Here is a 6,973-nt window from a genome sequence, read left to right on the forward strand (position 1 = left end):
GCCGGCACCATCACATGTAGGGATCAAAGTCAAGGTGGGCAGCAAAGGCTGGGGGTCTCGGCCGTGCTCTTCCTGGCTGAGTATAAAAATTCCTGTAGCCTTCAGGCATACTGCAAATAACTCTATATGGTGGACCTACTTGGATGCCCATGAAGAGTCAAAGCCATAAATGTCGAACCTGCAAAGTCTCAGCTCTGTTGCTCTGGGCCCTGGGAGGAATTCCAGTGATGCCCTAGGAGGAGGAAAAGGAGACTGGGTAGTACAAGAGAACTCACGACTGATGGTGGGACGCATAGGGTACCGAAGGCCAAAGAGAGAGAGGGGCCCAGTGGGGCTCGAGTGCTTAAGGAAGGCTCCGTGGACAAAGATGTCATGTGGCCTGGGTCTGGAAGGACAGTCTGCATTCCACGTCAGAGTGTTTTGGGTGGAAACAATAAAAAACCTTAGTAAAAGTGGCTCAAGCCTTGAGGATGTTTATGTTAGCTCAACAAGTTAAGTTCAAAGAAAGGGGCAGTCCCAGGGTTGGTTTAAGGGCTCCAAGAAGACCTATGCCCCTTTTCCCCCTTCCTTTCTGCCATCTTCAGCCAATCAGCTTTCAGCTTTTATCTGAGCGTTTATTGTTTCACGGTAGCAACGTGGCTGCCACAGCTCCAGGCACTGCCTCTTCCCGCAACACTGTCCAAGGCAGGAGAGGAGGCCCAAATGTACATCATGGATAAATCTTGATGCGTCCATCAATGGAAAGCCCGCAGCAATGAAAAGAATGAAAGAATGAAGTTATTACTACAAGTAATAGCATGGATAATGCTGTTCAGCAAAAGAAGCCAGACTTGGGTTATTGCTAATGGAGTAGCCATGGATGCGTGGGAGCGGTGGGTCTATGGGAATCCGTACTGTCCTCTCACCTTTGCTGTTAACCTGAAAGTACTCTAAAAAATATTTTTATTTATAAATGTTTATAAATTAAAACATATGTTAAATATACACATTAAATACATGTATCTTTTATATGTCTTTTTTTAAAAAGAAGCCAAACACAAAAGAAGACACACCGAATGATTCCATTTATAGGAAGCACAAAGCAGACGAAATGGACCATGGTGGTACAAGTCAGGAGAACGGGCTGCTAGGGTCCATGGGCTGGATAGGGCATGAGGGAACCTTCTGGGATGCTGGCAATGTTTTATATTTTGATCTGAGTAGCAGTTACCTGAGTACGTATGCAAGAATTCATCAAGATGTGTGCACTTCACGAAGCATGTGTTTATCATTTTTTTTTTTTAATCTAAGCCTTGAAAGAGAGGAAAAGATGAGGCGCCTGGGTGGCTCAGTTAAGCGTCTGACCTCAGCTCAGGTCAGGATCTTGGGGTTCGTGAGTTTCAAGCCCATCATGGGACTCTGTGCTGACAGCTCGGAGCTTAGAGCCTGCTTCAGATTCTGTGTCTCCCTCTCTCTCTGCCCCTCCCCCACTCATGCTCTGTCTCTCTCAAAAATAAATAAACATTAAAAAAAATTTTTTAAGAGAAAAAGGGACCATTACAAAAGCCTCTCTAGCTGAGGGGGGATACTTTCCCAGAGGCCCCCAGCAGCCTTCCCCAAATGTCTTCTGGCTCAGAATGGGGTCACATGTGCACCCCAATACCCACCACCTGCCAAAGAGGGCTGGAAGTACCATGACTGGCCAAGGCAGACCATGACCAAGGCCCTGGGGCAGGAACAGAACAGAACCGGGGTTCAGTTACAGGAGATGGGTGAGGGCTATTGCAGGACCAAAGGCGTCTGCCACGACTGCAGAAGACCCCGAAAACGAAAGTCAAATTGGAGGGGGGGGGTCATAAAAGTGGAACTAGCTTCTCCTCACGGGACACGTGCACGTGTGGGGCGAAGCATTTCCGTGGGCTCTCGTGGGCTCTCCTGCCCTTCGAGACGGCAGCAAGTGAAGCAGGATATGCAGAAATCATGCGGGAAAAGGTCCAAAGATCATTGCCAGAAGCCAGCGAGGTCCGTCAGGATTCTCCAGAGAAACAGGATAGCATGAGTAGCTGGGTGGCTGGGGGGCTGGCTTCACCTTAAGGGACTGGCTCACACAACGAGGGGGGCCAGGAAGTCCCAAATCTATCGGGCAGCCGGCTGAACATTCGGGCAGGAGCTGAGGTAGCATTTCTTCTCTGGGAAACCTCCGGTTTTTGCTCTCAAGGCTTTCAATGGATTGGATGAGGCCCACCCACACCACCAAGGGCAATCTCCTTTACCTACAGGTAACTGATTGTAGATACCAACCCACATCTACAAAATCCCTCCACGGCAACACCTAGATTCGAGCTTGATTAAATAACTGGAGAGGCGCTTGGCTGGCTCAGTCGTTAAGTGACCGACCGACTTCGGCTCAGGTCATGATCTCACGGTCGGTGAGTTCGAGCCCCGCGTCGGGCTCTGGGCTGGCAGCTCGGAGCCTGGAGCCTGCTTCGGATTCTGTGTCTCCCTTCTCTCTCTGCCCCTCTCCTGCTCATGCTCTGTTTCTGTCTCAAAAATAAACAGTAAACATTAAAAAATAAAAAATAAATAATTAGATATTGTAGCCCAGCTGACATGTAACACTGACCCCCGACCCAGCTGACCCAACCTCAGTTGTGTTTCCCTTACCCTCTCTCCCAGTCCCCAATCCACCCCAACTCCCCACCCTTCTTTTTTTAATTTTTAATGTTTATTTATTTTTGAGAGAGAGAGAGAGTGTGTGTGTGTGTGTGAGCAGGGGAGGGGCCGAGAGAGAGGGAGACACAGAATCCAAAGCAGGCTTCAGACTCAGCTGTCAGCACAGGGCCTGATGCGGGGCTCGAACTCACAAACGGTGAGATCATGACCTGAGCCGAAGTCGGCCGCTTAACCGACTGAGCCACCCAGGCGCCCCTCAGCTCCCCATCCTTATTGGAGCTCATATAGACCCAGAATTAATCTCCAGACAACAGCACTGCCACAATTAAGATCTCCAGGGGCCTCACACAGTAGGGTTCCACTCTGGGGTGGGAGTGGAATGGAACCAGAAAGGTGTTTCTATCAGGAACCTGGAAGAAGAGACCCAGACCTGGCTAAATCAGCCACAAAAACCTGGGCTGGGGGGAAAGCCTGCTCCCCAGATCAGCTGATCTTTCTCTGGGTTCTTGGTTTTTTCTGTCCCATGGATTCCTTGGTATTCACTGTCTCTCATAAACGTATTTCTGTGATATATACTGTAAATCTGCTTCATTTGAAATTCACAGTTAATGACCTATTCCCTCGTATTCAGGAAACAGAGTAAGGTTCCGGCTTTTAAAGGCCAGGAGTTTACTAGCCAGAATATGACAAGTATTGCAAAGTATAGGCCTGCTCTAAAAGCACTTAAGAAACAGTCTCCGTCAGAAATTTCAAGAATACCTTCAAATAACATCATTTATCTGTCAAGAGGCCAAGGGGGTGGGGAGTGATAGTGGGTGGGAAATAAATGAGTATTTGATCAAACCCATATTTTCAAGTCCCTGGGTGGGGGCGGGGGGGGAGGGGCGGTAAATATTTGCTGACCCTTCTCCCTCTGCAGGCTTGTGTGCCCACGTGTGTGGGCAAGGCGGGGGGGGGGGGGGGCGGTGTGCACAGGGACAAGTGCACGGAGGCACACGCGTGTCCCACAGTCCTGTCCCCTCCATCCACCAGCCCCCACACAAAACTACTCTGCATCATCTGAACCCGGTGATCAAAGGGGTAATTGAATAGAATGAGTATCCCTGTTTTCGGATCGGCCCACTTAACTGAAACCCAAAGCCAGCTGTGGAGCAAATGGGGCTGTGGCCAAATCCATTAGGCCCATCCGCACTTTCTCATTTTCAAGAGAGTCAGGGCTTAACCAGGTTAGTTTTTGTTAAACACATTAGCCAGGTTCTCTCCTCTCTCCAGCCCAATGATTTTGTGTCGGGCCTGAAGGATTGTAATTGCAATCCAGCGAGACGCCAACGGAACAGGGTGATTTACTGAGGGCCGTGGGGCCCAGGCGGGCCTCCTACCTGCTGCCCGCTGGACGGGAACTTTCTTCCCTGAATCTTGTCCTGATTAACGGTGGCGGGGGGCGGGGCGGGGGGGGGGGGGAAGGGAAGGGCCAAACCCCGGGGAGAACAGGATGCTGCTTCTTTCGGACACCCACTCCGTGGTTGCCCCAAGCCTGGGGGGTGGGGGCACAGGGGACGAGGGTCTCTTCGTTCCGTGGAACTGGAACTCAGGAGGGCTGGGCTTCTGGAACCGGCCTCAGTGCTGCTGGACATCCAGGTCGTGCCTGTTCCCTGGGGGAGGGCGACTCTCCACACTGCTGTGCAGGGAACATTCCCAGCCTTACGATCCAGGCTTTTCCGGACCTCGGGCCCCACAGGGATAGGGCCTGGTGCCCCCAACTCAGACCCCACTTTCTTTTCCCCACCGTCTCTCCGTTTTGCTCTCCTTGGGCCCGACCTGCCTCCCGGGGTTTCCATCCTGCCGTGCGGTCCCCTCCCCGGGCGGCCTGAGCACTTCACCTCACATCTCTGAGCCCCAGTCCCGGGGATTTACCCAAGAGAAACGAAAGCATGTGTCCACACAGAGACTTGGACACGAATGTTCAGAGCAGATTTGTTCGCAATGCCTGCAAACCGGAAACAACGCAGATGTCCATCAACAGGGGAATGGATAAATCAGGTATGGCATAGCCGCGTGATGGAATATTATTTAGCAAGAAAAAGGAATGCATTACTGACAGCGACCGCCACATGGATGATTTGCAACACCGTCATGCCGGCTGACAGGAGTTAAGTGTAAAACTCCACGTGTCTGAAATGTCCAGAAAAGGAAAATCTATAGAGACAGAAATTAGATTAGTGGTTGCCTGGGGCTCAAATGGGAACAGGCATTAACTGTAAGTGGGCACTGGGGATCTTACTGAGGTGGTGAAAGTGTTCTGAAGCTTGATTGTGGTGACGATTGCACGACTCCGTAAATTTACTAAAAAGCATCAAACCGTGTACTTAGAATGGGTATGCTTTATGGACTATAAATGATGCCTCAGTAGAAGTGTTTACAGAAGAGACAGGAAAGGCTGGACCCTGCCACAATTTGGCATGTCCTCAGCAAGTTCAACACAGAGGTTCAACACGGTGACCTAGCGGGTCCCCTCCTGGCATACGTGCCCGGGAGAAATCAAAATGTCTGTTGACACAAAAGTCGGACGTGAACGTTCACAGCAGCCAAGGTGGAAATCACCCAAATGTCAGCCATGATCCTTACGATGCAGACCGGGGCCTTCTCCCCGGCTTGGCCTTGCGAGCGGCCTGGTGGTTGACAGCATGGCTGCTTCTGCCGGCTTCCAGGCCGGGCACCGCACCCCCTGGTCAGTGGAGAACAGGGTGGGGCCTCTCTGCACACTCCCACACCTGTCCTTTGCCGCCACACTTCCTGAATCCGTGAGGTCATTGCCGCTGTGTGATTATTGAAGCCATGGCTCTCCCTCCACTGGAACGCGAGCTCCATCGGGGCAGGACCGGGCCCGTTTCTGCTTACCACCGCGTCCCCATCTGCCTGGCACAGGGCCTCACCAGCTCTCAATAAATATTTACGAACGAAAGAAAAGAAGAGGGACGAGGAGAGGGAGGGAAGGAGGAAGGAACCACTGGCGTGGGCCAGAACAGCCCTCCCAAGATAAATGTTATTGTTACACCCTAAACCCAGAGTCTTCAGGTCCTGGGTCTGGAGGCACTGGGGAGAAATAAGAATTTTAACTATGATAAGGGGAATGACCCACACATTGGTACCACATGGCTCTGTTTCGGCCTCCTGGAGTTTAGCGGCTTAGGTGGTGTCCAAATCACAGAAAGCGTAACCGCTGAAGGGTGCGACCCTGAACGCCCCCAGCCCCCCGTCTCAGACCTTAGCTTGCAGGTTCTACTATTCTGAGGCAGGTTCTACTATTCACCCCATTTTAGAGATGAGAGGACTGAGGCCCAGAGGTGTGTCAGTAAGCGCCCAGCGAAGTCACAGAGACGGGATTGGACTCACACAGTGTGACTCTGGAAACTGTGCGCTTAATTCCTACATGATGCTTCCAGAAGAGGGGGAAACGTGGAATTCACGTGTAGCATTTCTTTTCTGACACTGTGGCGTTTGGGAGCCCATCATGAGAAAAAGGGGCCATGCCAGATAACCGGGGCTGGTATGGCTGGGCTGGCAAACCCCTCGCAGACTCTGTCATTCATTTGTCAAGTATGTACCGAGCCCCTAACACTCTGTTTCCTCGTCTGCAAAGTGAGAATAGTAACACTAGGACGTGTCTTGCGGGATAAGGCTCATGGAACACAGCCCGGCACACAATAGGGGCTCGGTGAGTGCTTATTGTATGGTCGTCCATGTGAAGCAGGCCCTGGATGGGCGTTGGGAACGGAAAGCTCCAGAAGACAGACGTTCCCCGAAGGAGCCTGCTGGCTCGCAGGAGAGACCGATCAACCATCACAACCCACTCATTCTTTCGAAAATGAGAAAGTGCCTGCCTGACCAAACTACAAGGTCTCGGCATCCTTTACGATATAAAATGCTATTCCAATTAAATAGGCACATACACAAATGAGGGCATGTAAACCCAGTGGCATCTGAGTAAGGTGGATGAACCGAATTCACGTTAACTGTCAGTGGATTGTGTCCACGTGAGTTTCGTGGCCGCGATACGGTGCTACAATTACGCGTGATGTGACCTTGGGGGAAACTGGGTGAGGGCCATATGGATTCCTTCTGCATTATTTCCTACAACTCTGCCTAAGTCTGTAATTGTCTCCAAGTAAAAACTTTTTTTTTTTTTTTAACAGAAGCTCTTGGATCTTTCAAGAAAAGCGATTCTGTCATGCAGGCACTTTCTAGGACTTTCAGTTGCACTAATATAGACACATAAATGCTATTATGGGTATCCACATGAGATGATGGAGGTTACCCAAAC

Source organism: Prionailurus bengalensis, chromosome C1 (assembly GCF_016509475.1).
Source record: "Prionailurus bengalensis isolate Pbe53 chromosome C1, Fcat_Pben_1.1_paternal_pri, whole genome shotgun sequence".
NCBI lineage: Eukaryota > Metazoa > Chordata > Mammalia > Carnivora > Felidae > Prionailurus > Prionailurus bengalensis.